Source organism: Panthera onca, chromosome C1 (assembly GCF_046562875.1).
Source record: "Panthera onca isolate mPanOnc1 chromosome C1, mPanOnc1 haplotype 2, whole genome shotgun sequence".
NCBI classification, from domain to species: Eukaryota; Metazoa; Chordata; class Mammalia; order Carnivora; family Felidae; genus Panthera; species Panthera onca.
In genome coordinates, this window is record NC_138346.1 from 44,200,317 (window position 1) to 44,217,245 (window position 16,929).

Here is a 16,929-nt window from a genome sequence, read left to right on the forward strand (position 1 = left end):
TTGTGGTTTTGATTTGTATTGCCCTGATGATAAGTGATGTTGAGCATCTTTTCATGTGCCTGTTAGCCATGTGGATGTCTTATTTGGAAAAGTGTCTATTCATTTATTCTGCCCATTTCTACATTGGATTATTTGGTTTTTGGGTGTTGAGTTTGATAATTTCTTTATAGATTTTGGATACTAACCCTTCATCCAATGTGTCATTTGCTAATATCTTCTCCCATTTGGTCCATTGCCTTATAGTTTTGTTGATTATTTCCTTTACTGTGCAGAAGTTTTTATCTTGATGAGGTCCCAGGAGTTCATTTTTGCTTTTATTTCCCTTGCTCCCAGAGACAAGTCTAGTAAGGAGTTGCTGTGGCCATGGTCAAAGAGGTTGCTACCTGTATTCTCCTCTAGGATTTTGATGGTTTCCTGTCTTACATTTAGGTTTGTCATCCATTTTGTCTCCCTCACTTTTTTTTATGTTTATTTATTTTTGAGAGAGCACAAGTGGGAGAGGGGGAGAGAGAGGGGGACAGAGGATCCAAAGCAGGCTCTTTTCTGACAGCAGCAAACCCAATGTGGGACTCAAACTCATGAACTGGGAGATGATGACCTGAGCCGAAGTTAGACGTTCAACCAACTTAGCCACCCAGGTGCTCCTGTCTCCCTCACTTTTGAAGGAATTTTGCCAGATGCAGTATTCTTGGTTGACAGGGATTTTTTTTTTTTTTTGCCTTTAGCACTTTGAAGATATCAGCCTACTATCTTCTGGTCTCCATAGTTTCTGATAAGTTGTTTCTTTCTTGCTGCTCTTAAAAATCCCTCTGTCTTTGGCTTTGGATAATTTGATTATAATGTGTCTCAGTGTGCATCTCTTTGAATTCTTCCTACTTGGGTCTTGGGGCTTCATGGATGTTTATGTTCATGTCTTTCATCAAATTTGGGAAGTTTTGGGGCACTGTCTCTTCAGGTATTGTCTCTGCCCTTTTCTCTCTCTCCACTCCTTCTGGAACTTCCACTATCTGTATGTTGGTCTGCTTGATGGTATCTCATGGGTCCCTTACAGTCTGTCCACTTTTATTCACTCTTTTTTCTTTATGTACCTGAGGCTCAATAATTTCCATTGTCCTATCTTCAAGTTTACAGATTCTTCTGCTTGCTCAAAAATGCCTTTGAATCTCTCTAGTGAATTTTTCATTTCAGTTATTGTACTTTTCAGTTCCAGTATTTCTTTTTTGCTTCCTTTAGCTTTTCTATCTCTTTATTGATATTTCCATTTTATCATATATAATTTTCTTAATATTTTCCACACCTTCCTTTAGTTCTTTGAGCATCTTTAAGACAGTTGTTTTAAAGTCTTTGTCTAGTAGATCCATCATCTGTTCTTTTTCTGGGATGGTTTCTGTTGGTTTAATTTTTCCTTTGAATGGGCCACAGTTTCCTGTATGTTTGTATACCTTATGATTTTTGTGTTCAAAAATGGACATTTGAATCTAATAATTTGGTAACTCTGAAAAGTAAGATTCTCCCCTCATTCCCCAAGGTTTGCTATTTTAGCTTGCTGTAGGCTGTCTCTATGCTGAGAATCAGTTTAAAGTGTAGATTTAAGGTCTTTTCAGGTCTTTTCTGAGCCTGTGCCTTGCATGGGTGTGTGTGGTGACTTTTCAGTTTCTCCTGTATATGTGATTGCTTTTGAATATCCTAGTCTTTAGTGTATGGCTTCCAAAAGGGAAAAGGAAAAAAATAAAGGGGAAGAAAGCTTTCCAGTTCTTTAAGTCCCCAGAAGCCCCTTTGGCTGAAGGGAGAGAGTCTTGCAAAAATGGGAGAGGTGTAACAACAATGATCACTGCCTCTTTGCCTGTGCCTCTAAGGTCAGAAACAGCAATCAGAGAACAGATCCCGGATATTTGGAGAACATGTCTTTTTTTTTTTCCCCCACCCTGGTTCTGGCAAGCTACATGCATGCTCTTCTAGAACATGTATACAGCTGTCTGCCACAGGTCTGAGGAGTGGGGGATGGGAAGTGCTACTGTGCTAAGAGCTGATCTTGTTCAATATTAACCACAATTTACTAAGTGAGCCTTCCCCTGGAAGCTTTAAGCCTTCAATAGACTTTATAATTTCAAAATAGTTACATTAGACGGATTCTGCAAGTGCAGTTGTTTTCTAGGTAGGGAGACAGATTTCTGCACCATCTTCCCCAATGACTCACTAATTCTTTTTTTTTTTTTTAACATTTATTTATTTTTGAGACAGAGAGAGACAGAGCATGAATGGGGGAGGGTCAGAGAGAGAGGGAGACACAGAATCTGAAGCAGGCTCCAGGCTCTGAGCTGTCGGCACAGAGCCCAATGCGGGGCTCGAACTCACAGACCGCGAGATCATGACCTGAGCCGAAGTTGGACGCTCAACCGACTGAGCCACCCAGGCGCCCCTCTTTTTTTTTTTTTTTTAACATTTATTTATTTTTGAGAGACAGAGGGAGACAGAGAATGAGTGGGGAAGGGGCAGAGAGAGGCAGGGTCACAGAATCCAAAGCAGGCTCCAAACTCTGAGCCATCAGCACAGAGCCCGACATGGGCTCGAACTCATGGATCACAAAGTCATGACCCAAGCCAAAGTTGGACGCCCAACCGACTGAACCACCCAGGCGCCCTTTAAGACTAATTCTTACCTAAATGTCTTTTTTACTGTAAGGATCTCATTTATCTGCATCCTAATTACTAAACCCTCAAGATTATAAAAATAACAATCTTTGGTCAGTTTGCCTCTCAGGCATTTTCAAAATTGTAATACTTTCCTTGTAGTATATAGTGTTCTACACTTTGTTTTCATCACATGTATGGTTTTGATTCTTTACAATAACATGGGGGAAGTTGTAAGAGCAAATAGTATTATTACCCTCTTATAGTCAAGAAAATTGAGCCTCAAACTACAGTAAATAGTAATGGATATTCAGTGAGCACTAGAGTAATAAATCAATAATTTCTTATTAAAAACTAGGGTTCTGTCTGCCACCCCAAACTATCTCTCTATAATACCTGAAAGTTTGACCTTGAACAATGAGAACAGTCTGGTGTCTGGAATGAGAAATATCATCACAGCCAAGGCATCCTTAACCTTGGAGACCATCACTTGCTCCCTCTGCCTGTTCTGATTATGAATGACCTCACAGAAGAGTGAGAAGGCAAAAAAGGAAGAGGATGCAGTCTTTCTTGTTCCCTCCAGCAGTTTCTTCCACCTGCTAGAGAGAGAAGAAGATAAGTAAGAAGTTGGGAAATGCCATCTAAGCAAGTTTCTCATGGCCACTGAACAATTCTTGCTTTTACCTGCAATTACAAGAATGAGCAGATGCCAAACTCATTTGAAGTAACAAAATATATAGCCTCTCTAGGAAGAACCTGATTCCTTCAGCATGTGGACTTAGGATGAATATCCAAATTTCTGTTTCAGACAGTGGATAAGAACAGAGTTAGAATAAGCTAATTTAAATTAATATTAATAAAAATATTAGTTTAAAATATCAAATTATAAAAAGTATAAAATTATAATTAATTAAAATATCAAATTATAACTCAATTTTTGTCATTTAAAAATATGTTGATCCCTCTATTGGTGTTCAATTATTGTATTCCTTGATGGTGCAATGTCATTTTAACAAAACATGGTTGCCTTTTCTGACCACATGATATTTATTGCCCCCTGGTGGTAGCTTTCCTCAATTCTAGTTTCAGTTTAAGGGATGAGGCGATAGTGAATTTCAGTTTGGCTCATTTGTGTGAGGAGCATGGTCCTGCTGGGTGGGCAAATTGCCTACTTCCAATATCCATGCCAATGCTTCCTTATATTGGCACAAATGGCCAAAGTGAAAATCAGTACTGAAATGGGAGTTGGTGATTCAAATACTGAAAATAAGTATCAATAACACAGATATTTGAATGATAATCAATACAATATGGAAGTGTTTTTAAATCATTTATTACCAAATATTCAGGGTGTGTGCTGGGCACAGCTAAAGCAAGGAGTGCCAGAAACACTGGGTAATTATCTTCAGCCCTCATGGCTGTAGGATAGAGCATCTGGACCATGACTCACTCAGGCAGTTGGCCAATTCCCCAACTGGTGCTAAAAATGACCTGAAATATAGTTTTCTCATCTGTAAAATATGGAGATATAATACTACCTGCCTTATAGGGCTATAAAAACTTGATGCTCTCAATACACTTCAGGGAGGCTATTTCTTACATATGAATGTAGTGTCCAACATACTGCCATACCTTTGGTCAGCAAGGCAGACAGGTAAGACTGGCTTATCTTCCATTTATACCCTCTGGCTAGACTGGGTGTGACTTTCTGGGGCTTCCTCATTCTCTTTTAAGGTTGATTTCTTTTAACCTGATGTTCCCATATAAAAATGTTTGGAGCAGAAAGTGGGAGAGTACAACGTGATTTGGGTTGGTTTCCATTCCTACCCCAAAGTCAAGCATGTATTAGAGAACATTAAAGTTGTGTCTGCCTGAAAAGAACTTGAATACTAATTTGTGATGGAAAATTACAGGAATCCATCAGAAAAGTATTATTATTAAGTATTACTTTCCACAGGGATGTTGAGAGTGCCTTCATATGGACTTTGCTTACTTTTTCTTTTTTTTTAATTGGGAGACTAAAACAGTAGAAAATTCCCTAAAGTTCCAAACAAATAATTTAAAACCATGGATTACTGTGCTCAAGAGTTTCTTTGCAAACAAACATAATACAAGAAATTCCCCAAATTAAAAAAATTCTTTTAGACATTTACTCTCATGACTTTCATATTTAAATTGAGAATGTATTAAAGAAAAAAACCCTCTAAAAATTAAAATCTACCCACTTCTGTTATGAGAGTTGTTAACATGAATATTAAAATGAGAAAGTGTTTGCAGCTGCTCTGGAAAACAGTGTGGAGGTTCCTCAAAAAATTAAAAATAAATCTACCTTATGACCCAGCAATAGCACTGCGAGGAATTTACCCAAGGGATACAGGAGTGCTGATGCATAGGGGCACTTGTATGTACCCCAATGTTTATAGAGCACTTTCAACAATAGCCAAATTATGGAAAGAACCTAAATGTCTATCAAGTGATGAATGGATAAAGAAGATGTGGTTTGGGGCGCCTGGGTGGCTCAGTCGGTTAGGCGGCTGACTTCGGCTCAGGTCACGATCTCGCGGTCCGTGAGTTCGAGCCCTGCGTTGGGCTCTGTGCTGACAGCTCAGAGCCTGGAGCCTGTTTCAGATTCTGTGTCTCCCTCTCTCTCTGCCCCTCTCCTGTTTGTGCTCTGTCTCTCTCTGTCTCAAAAATAAATAAACGTTAAAAAAAAATTTAAAAAAGAAGATGTGGTTTATATATGCAATGGAATACTACTTGGCAATGAGAAAGAATGAAATCTGGCCATTTGTAGCAACGTGGATGGAACTGGAGCGTGTTATGCTAAGTGAAGTAAGTCAGGCAGAGAAAGACAGATACCATATGTTTTCACTCATATGTGGATCCTGAGAAACTTAAAAGACCAGGGGGGAGGGAAGGGGATAAAAAAAAAAAAAAAAAAGTTACTGAGAGGGAAGGAGGCAAACCATAAGAGACTCTTAAATACTGAGAACAAACTGAGGGTTGATGGGGGGTAGGGGAGAGGGAAAAGTGGGTGATGGGCATTGAGGAGGGCACCTGTTGAGATGAGCACTGGGTGTTGTATGGAAACCAATTTAACAATAAATTATATAAAATAAAATAAAACTAAAATGAGAAAGTGTTTTACTCTAAAGAGAAGACACATACAGCATATTAATACCAAGTACAAAATGAAAATATAAACAGTGTGAATGACTTTGTAAATAAATATTACAACATTTATGTATTCAAAGGACTCAGCAGAAAAAAGTTACACCCTTGTTCCAATGCTAAGATTTGTGGAGTTGCTTTTACTGAACTGTCTTCAAATCCTGTTCACTTTGAAAATTACTCACATTAGTTTATGGTCATGGTTCATATTGAAATCATTTAGGGGATGGTTAGGTTTGTGTGTGACCATTACATAAAGGTGACAATATTTTGTGGGCCAGGGAATGGGATTAAATAGGAAGTTATACAGGGATTGAAGAAGGTTTGTTAGGGAGGCAGAGAAATCAGATGGAATCTGAGATGATCTAAAATCAATCAATCAAGGCATTTAAAAAGATACATAAATATTTCTGTAGCCATAGAGATACCATGAAATCTTTGTGACAAAATATTTTCTCTGCCCTAAGATAATAATGTAAGCAATAGAGCAGGGTAATGACTTTTCAAATAAATGTGTATTTTAACAAAACAGGAAAATGAGAAAAATATTTGATGTTATGCAGAAACTCCAAAGTCCTCTTTAAGAAATATGAAGCAGAGGAGAACAAGTTAAGCTATTAGAGCAAACAGATGGAAGCTTCCCCCTGAGATAATCCTGAGCAGAATCCTCAGTACCTTCCTGGAAAATTTTGAATCCATCCATCTTCTCATTTTTTTTTTTTTGGAAGAGAAATATTTATGAAATGAGTTTGTGTGAAGCTGGCTGCTGTTCAGCTTTTGCAGAAACAAGCTGCTTATCTAATTCTTGTCTGAAGGGCATTTATTTTTAATCGTGGAAATTGTACCAGCTATCCAATGTCTCACCTTCTTAGTGGAGAAAAAAAAGATCTTGAGACAGTCTCCTAAAGACTTTTAATTATACCTCAAGTAATCACATACTTGTATTACCAAATGTGAGCCCATGCGCACAATAAAGAGAAAATACATGGAGAAAGGTATACAAACATATCTTCATAGAGACAAAAATAATTTCTTAGCACATTCATAATAAAGATCTTCTAAGTAGTTCTATGTGAAGAAGAATAAATTTAGGTTTCAAAACCTTATAGTAATTACAAATTTATATGGAAATATAGACTGAAGTAAATTCCTACTATAAAATGCAGTCTGGGTGCCAGGGTGGCTCAGTCAGTTGAACATATGGCTCTTGATCCCAGGGTTGTGGGATTGAGCCCCACGTCTGGCTCCAGGCTGAGCATGGAGCTTGGGATTCTTCCTCTCTCTCCCTCCACCCCTCTTCCCCACTTGCATGCTCTCTCTCCCTCTAAAATATTTTAAAATAAATAAAATAAAATAGGGGTGCCTGGGTAGCTCAGTCAGTTTAAGCATCCCACTTATGGTTTCCACTCTTGTCATGATCTCACAGATCTGGAGCCCTGCGTCAGGCTCTGTGATGACAGTGCAGAGCCTGTCTGGAATCCTTTCTCCCCCTCTCTCTCTGCCCCTTTCCCACTCCTTCTTCCTCTCTCTCTCTCTCTCCCCCCCCCAAAAAAAATCTTAAAAAAATAAAGAAAATGCAGTCTGAAATTCAGTTTCAAAATTCGAGTACCTTGTACTTGAATGACTTTAATGAAGTCATTAAAGAAGAATGACTTTAATGAAGATAAAAATCCTTAGTTCAAACATGCAAAAGATTCCAGTAACTTAAGAACTATAAGTAGGGACCTCATTTTCTGTGCAGGTTTGTACCTTTCTGAAGGCTATCCTTCCAGAGGGTCATGGCCGATATGCTGGAGATAATTACCCTGAGAATGGTGTTGAAATTACTTGCCCTGAAAGTACCTTCTATCTCATCCTTGAACATTCATCTGCCACTTCTCTGCCCACTCGCCCAGTCTGGTGCCATCTTCCTGTAGGCTGTCCTGCACTTGGCATTTTACTAACTGGAAGTTTCATGTCATGTGTTACTTTGGAGATTTCACACATATGCTCACCTCTGAATCATTTACCAAACTATTTCATAAGAATGCCTTAGAGCCTATCCCTGGTGTACCCCACTGTTTAAACCTCTTCATTCAGGGGGAATGGAATGTTAAGTGAATGTTTCAGCTGATGTCCTAAGGTATCAGGTACCTAAGTTAATTGTAAACTTATGACTTTTAGAGTTACAGCACTCTTACAGTGCTTCCCTCACATCAGGGGTATAAAAGGGTGGTTTTAATGGGCCTTTGTAAAAGTGATTTTTTTACTTTTTAGAGAGAGAGAGAGAGAGAGAGTTATGAAGTGTCAGCTCTACCCCCTTAATCTCAAGTCAAGAGTTAATTTTAAAGTAAATCAGCAAAGTAAACTCTTCTTATGTAAGGGTAAGAAGAAAAGCTAAGTTTCTATAGAGAAGCAGGGGAAGGACCAGAACTATTGAATAAACATAAGTGGACAATGAAAGAAAAAAATTTTTTCTGACTATAAGTTAGTACTTGTTCAATGCACTAATTATACATGCAAGGGCCCATTTATCCTTACCTTTCATTTAGTGCTTTTAGACAGCTCTTTATCCATAAAATTTTTTTCTCTGATAATTTTTGTTTGTGAAATGTTTTTAGTGTGGAATCTTATCAAAGACTGATAAAAACATTACATTTACTGATGTACTTTCATTAAGATATTTAATTTTGCTCTAAAAGAAGCCTAATACATTACTTAGATATGATTTCCTCTCAATAAAATAAAATATATTTTCTATCAATATGTCAAGTTTATACAAGTTTTCAGTGATCTTATACTCTATGGCAAATTCATCTCTAAAGCTTAGATAGAGGTGAGACTGTGTTGCTCCCCCTGGCTTTTTTAAATCAATAAAAGCCAGAGTAATAAGCTAAGAAATTGAAGTCAGAGAGACAGTGGTCTCAAAGAAGCCAGTGGAGGAGAAAGTTTATAGAAAGAAGATCAATAGAGTCAAATGATGTAAAGACATCAGGAAGGATAAAAACAGAAATTATGGTTATTTGGGGAGTCAGGAGTGACCTTTTTGAATGTCTTTGGATGGAATGGTACTTTCTTATACTTTCTATCTCTTGGTTGAAGTTCTCACTGTGTTCATTCTTTTCCCAAGTTCAATGAGCATCTTTATGACTTTTACTTTAAACTCTTTTTTAGTTTATCTCCATTTCATTAAGGTTTTTTCCTGAAGTTTTATCTTTTTTCTTTCATATATTCCTCTGTTTCTTCATTTTGCCTGAAATTGTGTGTTGGTTTCTACACCATTAGATGAAACAGCTACCTTTTTGAATCTTAAAGGGTTGGACTTGGCATAGGAAATGAACCATATCTCATTCGACCCTGCCCTAGCTCTTGGCTGTCTCTTAAACCTTGTTATGGTCCAAGCAGCCTCTAATATTTTAAATAGCTCCCTGTTGTTGAGGATGGCCAAGACCTGTCAGTGTCCCAAAGGAGAGGATCTCCATCAGCACTTAAATTCATTCAGGCTAGCTGGAAACCAGACCCTCAGGCAGCAGCTTTTTTTTTTTTTTAATGTTTATTTATTTTTGAGAGAGACAGAGACAGACTGTGAGCTGGGGAGGGGCAGAGAGAGAGGGAGACACAGAATCTGGAGCAGGCTCCAGGCTCTGAGCTGTCAGCACAGAGTCCAACGCGGGGATCGAACTCACAAACTACGAGACCATAACCTGAGCTGAAGTCGGACCAACTGAGGTCCGACTCAACCAACTTAGCCACCCAGGTGCCCCGGCAACAGCTTTTAAAGTATGCAAATTTATAAAGTCCTGTGGGACCACAAGTGTAAGCCCTCCTGTCTACCAGAGCTACGTGATCTGGAGGTGTCCTATGGGTAGCAATCACAAAAATCAGGACTCCAGACAAGTGTGTAAGCTATTTCCTGGGAGATACCAGTCAACTGTAGCAAGGCAGAGGGAGAGCCCAAAGATGGCATCCATCATCCATAGGCCAATATTCCCTGAGAGCAACTCGGTAGACCCCTAGATGTGCACCAAACCTAAGGCCTGCCCCTCAGGCCAAAGCTTCCACATGTGCAAATAGGCCTCTTTCATCAAAAGATTGGAGATGTGCTTCAGTTTGTTTTCTGTGCAGTGCCCTGGGGATGGTAGCCTGCCAGGAACTGTCTCTCCTATTGTTACAGTAATGTGGAATCCAGAACACAGCCCACCCGACCACCAGAGCCAGGTGGTCAAGGACCATCCCTTGGGTAGCAGCTACAAAAACTAGGACACCAGATGAGAAAACCAGGGCACCAGATACATGTAAGAGCTCCCTCTGGGAGATACTGGCATCCTGGAGCACTGCAGAGGGATAACATGGAGAGGCCCACTGGCTGGAGCAAGACAGAGTTGGGCATAAAGATGGGAGCCACTGGAAAATTTGTTTTTTTTTTAAAGAAGCAAGAGATGGCACCTTTTGGCTAGAGCAAGGCAGAAGGAGCATTAACACAATTTGATCTAATCACTCTAACTTGGTTGTTGGGGAAAAAAAATTGGGGCTTAAAATCCTCTAATCCCCCCTAAAAGAAACATTAATCAAATTTGTGGTCATTATACTTTAACTGAACTGTCGTTTAGCCATTTTAAAGAATGTCTTCATTTTGGTCTTTGAGTCCATCAAGGCATTTAAGTGTTCTTCTTGAGTTCTTTTTTGACAAGTCTAAATTTTAGTTGATACGTTTAATGTCCATTCTTCTGTGATATCTTTGTGAAGGCAAATTTCCCATTATTGGGAGGCTGGTCTTGCAAATTCCCAAGTTAGACCAGGCTTTTGTGGTGCTGTTCTGAAATAACTGAACTCTGGAAATGTCCATTATTGAGTCTTGATTAATTTTAATGAAAGCTGTTTATTTAATCTTCCAATTATTATTGAAGACCTGCAAATAGATCAGTAATGAAACAGACTAAAAAATCGCTGCCCTTTGTAGCTTATGTCCTGTCTCCTGGATGTCCTGTCACTGGAAAAGAGGATCTTGGAGAAAGAAATAGGACAAGGAGAAAGAATTTGCATTCTCTTGGCCTTGACCTTTAGGGCCTCAGCTCTGGAAAAGATTAAGGTACTCAAGAAAAATCTCAATGTCGCGGGAGTAAGCCAACCCTACGACATGTGGGCAAGCCAAGGACCTAAGTGAGAGATGTCTAGCAGAGGACTCCTGTGGAGGGGCCTCAGCTGTGGACTCTGAGGATGACTACATCTGGCATAAAGGTTTAAACTCTCAGGGAAGTTCCTTTCTATTACTCACTAAACCACCAGGCAAGTCTTGTCAAGGATTATAGCCTGGTGTTAGATATCACTGTAGAGATTGGAAAGAAGGGCCTGGGATCTCTGTGGTAGTGAAGAGGAGGCTTCAGTGGCTGACAGTAATGAACTTTGACTTGCAGAAGAACAGAGCAGCAGTCAGGAATACTTGGGAAGCAGAAATTTGACTTGGGTAAAAATTAGACTTCCTGCTATACCTATTTTGATTAATACTGGATATGTATGTAGTATTTCTATTATCTTCCTTCTGAAATTTTGTGTTAAAAGGACCTAACATTTCAGATCATCTTAAAAGTAATACAGAACTGAATATATTCCCCAGAAATAGTCCATGTAACTAATTTCCCTGAAGAAACACAGTGGCCTTAAGAGAAGTTTCCAAGTATGAAAAAAGTGAGGAATGCTAAGTTATACAGTGTCCAACCTTCATCTGTTCTTTCTTCCCTCTCAGATATTTGTGAAAATACTGACACATCCTCACATATATTACCATAGAAACAAACACGCCAAACATTTAGTCATATACACTTATGTGAAGTATACTACCCAGGTGATAGGAGTAGGAAGTTCAAAGAACTACCTAAGATATATTATTAATTATCTAGCATTTTCTGTTCACATTATTTAAGTTTGGTGCTTCCACAATGTGGCATGTAGGAGAGACTACACTGGGGGCTGTATAGATAATAAGCACTGCCAATCTGCTAAAGGTGATCCAACATAAAGATATGTTTCATATGAGGTTTATAATCCTATGATTTTAAATACTGTGAAGTTTAAGTTCTACAATAGAGAGGCCTGGACTCCAGACCTCAGCTTTGTTTCTATTGCTCTTATTATAAATCAGATATATGGTTTTGATATAAGAATCTTTCAAAAAGATCCCATATAACTTTGAAACTGGATCAGGCCAACTAATATTATAATGGTCACGAGAACAGTGAAATGTGATCAAAATTTGGAAAAATGTAAGAACGGGTGAAGAGGAATAGTAATCTTTCTCCCTCCCTCCTCGTGGTTGATTAAAAAAATGGCTATAGGGCACCTGGGTGGCTCAGTCAGTTGAGTGTCCAACTTTAGCTCAGGTCATGATCTGGCAGTTCTTGAGTTTGAGACCCGCATATAGCTCACTGCTCCCAGCGCAGAGCCCACTTCGGATCTTCTGTCCACCCCCCCCCCCGTCCCTCCCCCTCTGGTGCACTTCCTCTCTCTCCCTCTGTCTGTCTCAAAAATAAACATTTAAAACAAAACAAAGCAAAATGGCTATAGTACTTTACATTGAGAGATGGAGTCTGTATCCCTACCCAAAGATCAAGTGGGCAGCGCTTATAATTTACTTTGGAGAAGAATGTGATGGAAATGATATTTTGTGAGTTTCAAACCTGGCCTCAAGAAGCTGGGAGGCCAGCTTTCTCTTTTCTGCTCTTGAGACTCTTGCCCAGCATAGCCTGAGCATCCTGAGAAACTGTATGGAGCAGAAGGCTTTTCTGTTTGAATCATCTTAAGCAACCAACCCCAGCTGACCACAGATACATGAGCAAGCCCAGGGCACTGGTGAAGGCCAGAACCACTAAGCTGAGTCCTATCCAAATTGCCAAACTGCCATTTAAGTCACAAAGTTTTGGGAGGTAATTTATTAAACAGCAAAAGCTAACGTGTAGTTGTGTAGTTCGCATCTCCATGAACCACACAGTTATAAAATGTTACAAAGTTGGGGCACCTGGGTGACTCAGTCAGTTAAGTGTCCAACTTGAGCTCAGGTCACTGTCTCATGGTTCATGAGTTCGAGCCCCACGTCAGGCTCTGTGCTGACAGCTCAGAGCCTAGAGCCTGCTTCAGATTCTGTGTCTCCCATTCTTTCTGCCCCTACCCCACTCATGCTCTGTCTCTCACTGTCTCTCAAAAATAAATAAACATTTAAAAAAAAATTTTTAAATGTTACAAAGTAAATACTTCCTTAAAGTAAGATAAAGTTTTATAGAGTCACCTAAGCCACTGCCACTGAAAATGCTCATCTATAGAGAGATAAAGAGCTTGCACCAGAATATAAATCTCTACACTGCTTCCTTCATTAAGAAAATCTTGCTGCAAAAAGGACACCACCTGAATTCAATAATGTGCATAATGACATTTCCAGTTCCAGTCAGTGAACCATACTTTTGGTAGCAATGAACTAAGGCTTAGAGGTCAATGAATTATTATATAAAGAGCCAGATAATAAACATTTTAGGGCCATATAGTTTCTGTCAACTTTGTCATTTTATCAAGGAAGCCACCACAGATAATATGTAAAGGAATGGGCATGGCAGCATTCCAATGAAACTATTTGTAAGATAGGCAGCCAGCTAGATTTGCTCTGTGGGCCATAGCATGCTGGCCTCTGAATCCTAGGCCATTTCTGAGGTTCATCTCCTCAAACTTCATTATTAGGTCTGTTTTTTGATTAATGTCAAAAGAATATAGGCAAAGGCCAAAGAAAATTGGAAATCAGAATTATGATGAGGTACCACCTCACACCTGTCAGAATGGCTAAGAATGGTCAAGATTTTCAATAATAATGTACTAAGATTGGCTAACAACTCAGGAAACAACAGATGTTGGCAAGGATGCAAAGAAAGGGGAAACCTTTTGTCCTATTGGTGGGAATGCAAACTGGTACAACTGCTCTGGAAAACAGTATGGTTTTTCCTCAAAAAATTAAAAATAGAACTACCCTATGACCCAGAAATCGCACTACTAGGTATTTATACAAAGGATACAAAATGCTTATCTGAAGGGGCACATGCACCCCAATGTTTACAGCAGCACTCTCAACAATAGCCAAGTTGTGGAAAGAGCCCCAAATGTCTGTCGACAGGTGAATGGATAAAGAAGATGTGATACACACACACACATACACACACACACACACACACACACACACACACACACACACACACACACTGGAATACTACTCAACAGTCAAAAAGAATGAAATCTTGCCATTTGCAACAACATGGATGGAACTGGAATCTATTATGCTAAGCAAAATAAGTCCGAGAAAGACAAATATCATGATTTCACTCATATGAGGAATTTAAGAAACACAACAGAAAAACAAAGGAGAAGGGAAGGAAAAATAAGATAAAAACAAAGAGGGAGGCAAGCCATAGAGACTGTTAAATACAGAGAACAAACTGAGGGGTGGAGAAGTGTGCTAAATGGATAATGGGCATTAAGGAGGGTACTTGTTGGGATAAGCACTGGGTGTTAATGTAAATGATGAAATTCTGGCTTCTACGCTTTTAACCAGTACTGCACTGTATGTTAACTAACTTGAATTTAAATAAATACATTTAAAAATAAATAAATACATAAGAAAATTGGAGATCTCCTTCATTAGAAAGGAAAAGCAAATGCCTGAAATAGTTATTACAGATGTCCAGCACAGAGCCACCCAAAAGGATAAAATGAAACATGGAAATATGTACATTATTATTGAAAAATATATGGAAAATAAAGTAAGCAAGTACTGCCAATCAAGGCCCTTGTTGGCTAAATCTTGGGGGAAAAATAAATATTCTAAGAAGCTTTCATTTCAAAATGTTGACATCTCAGGGATATAGAACTGTTCATCAGTAAAGAGGTGGGGTATTCCTTCCTTCATTTTGTCCCTCCCTCTTTTTCTCACTTTCCCTTTCTTTCTTTCTTTTTTTTTTTTTCATTTGCTCTTAACACAGAGGAAAGAATTTTTAGGCACAAATAAAAGCAACCAGTATTATATTCTTGAAGAGCAGGTTGATAAGAGCAGCTGTTAATTTATGGTTGCCTCATTTGATTCTCCTTCAGTGTGGTTTGGAGACAACACATTTCTGTACCATTACAGTATTAGACAACACTGTCTGTAGACTCATCCTGAGAATAGGCAGGATGTGTCCCTCTGAGGGAGTATCAGGAAGAGGCACAAAAAAGAGATGTCAACCATTGCCATCCATGTCTCGAAATGCATACTGGGCAGATTTCCAAATTCCTGTTGCACTATATATATATATATATATATATATATATATATATATATATATATATGATGAGCTGCTTTGACAAATATACTCCTCCCTTATTAACAACAGCTGCTATCAAAAATAACTAGCATGAAATGAAAATCTGAAGTACTGTGTCCTGTTTGTTTCAATGAAATATGAAATATGAAATCTATTTCTTAAAGATCTCAAGCTCCTTAAGGATGAGACCTTCATTTTAAGGCGTAGTGTGGGTTAGCATTCTAAATGGCTTCCTTTATTTAGTGTTTAATATTTATTCTATGTTTTGATTAAGCCACTAAAAATCTCTAGCAGAATGCATGTGTGTGAAGAATAACACATTGGGAATCAAAGTCATTGACAATTCAGCTCAGATTGGCCAAGCAGCTTTGGCAGAAAAGATGGACATGGTGCCATGGCCATCATGGAGGGTTAGGAGAGAATAAACCCAGAGAATGGAGTAACTGGACTCCTCTGATGGGGTGTCACAGATAGGGGAGCGAGAACTGGGTAAGCTCATGAAATTAAGAGGCAATGGGGAAGTTAGAGAAAACTGGAGATAATGGTAGGGGTATAAAAAAGAAGGAGGAGGGGCGCCTGGGTGGCTCAGTCAGTTAAGCGTCCGACTTCGGCTCAGGTCATGATCTTACATTTCCGTGGGTTTGAGCCCCGTGTCGGACTCTGTGCTGACAGCTCAGAGCCTGAAGCCTGTTCCAGATTCTGTGTCTCCTTCTCTTCCCCTCCCTGGCTCACACACTCTCTCTCAAAAATAAATAAACATTAAAAAAAATTTTTTTAAAGGAAGGAAGAGCTGTAAAAAGAGAATGGATAAATTTTAAATTTTGTTGACTTCCAAAATTTCCCTCAGGCTGGTCCTGGCCAAGAGAGCCAAAAATTACCTCTTATGGTACAGGGAGAAAGGGATTCTACTTATGCCAGAGGAGAGGAAGGCCTCACATCAGGAGTTTCAACATCCTTCATAGCATACGTCTCCAGGCTCATCTTCATTTGCCTTCATAAAGCCTTCCCAGAAGCAGTGTTGTACCCCTTCCTGTTCTATTCTTGACCATAGACTGAGAACTTCCAGGATCTTCTAAGCATCACTTTCTAATCAGAGTGTCACAAATAATACTCATATACATAATCTAAAATTATGGTTCATTTCACTCTGTCTTCCGATGTTTATATTTTCCTGTCTGTGTATGTTCTTCACTGTCTTTCTTTTCTTCTTCCTTTCCCTTACCTTTCTCCTTTTATATCTACTGATTTCTCCTCTTCCTCACCATTCAGGTGGAACATGTCAGAGCCAAAAGCTCATGGCAATAACTTTTCACTTTTCTCCTTACTATTGTAGTCAATACTTACCTTTAGGCATTTGTAGCAAATTCCCCCTACAAAATATGGGGAACATAAAATTTTAAAGCCGAGAGGTACTACTTTAGATATAAAAATACCAGACATTCCATTTTCATTCTTAAAGGTGTCATATGAGTATAAGAAGTCTTAATGGAAATATGGAATCCCAATGACTAATTTATTGATTTATTTACTCACTAAATATTTATTGAGCAACTTCCTTGAAAAATACTCTTCCAAGTGCTGATAATACAAAGATAAGGCATGATCTCTGCCCTGGGGGAGGTTATCATTGAGTAGGGAAGCCTAATGTGTAAATATAAAATTGTAATATAGAATAAGTGCATAGTGGAAGTATGTGTAGACTACTGTTTTGTTAAATGGAGGTAGTCAAGGACTTTGCCAGTCTGGGGCAGAAAAGACTTCCCTGGGGAAGAGATTTTGAGCTGAATGATGAGAAATAGTGGAATTCACAACCAAGG

The 16,929-nt window shown here is 38.9% G+C and overlaps 1 long non-coding RNA gene across 1 annotated transcript in view; it reads left to right on the forward strand.

Moving 5' to 3' along the window:
• The window catches only part of LOC144617141 (uncharacterized), a 72,120-nt gene that overhangs the window by 26,814 nt on the left and 28,377 nt on the right, over nucleotides 1–16,929 (forward strand). The window lies entirely within an intron of this gene.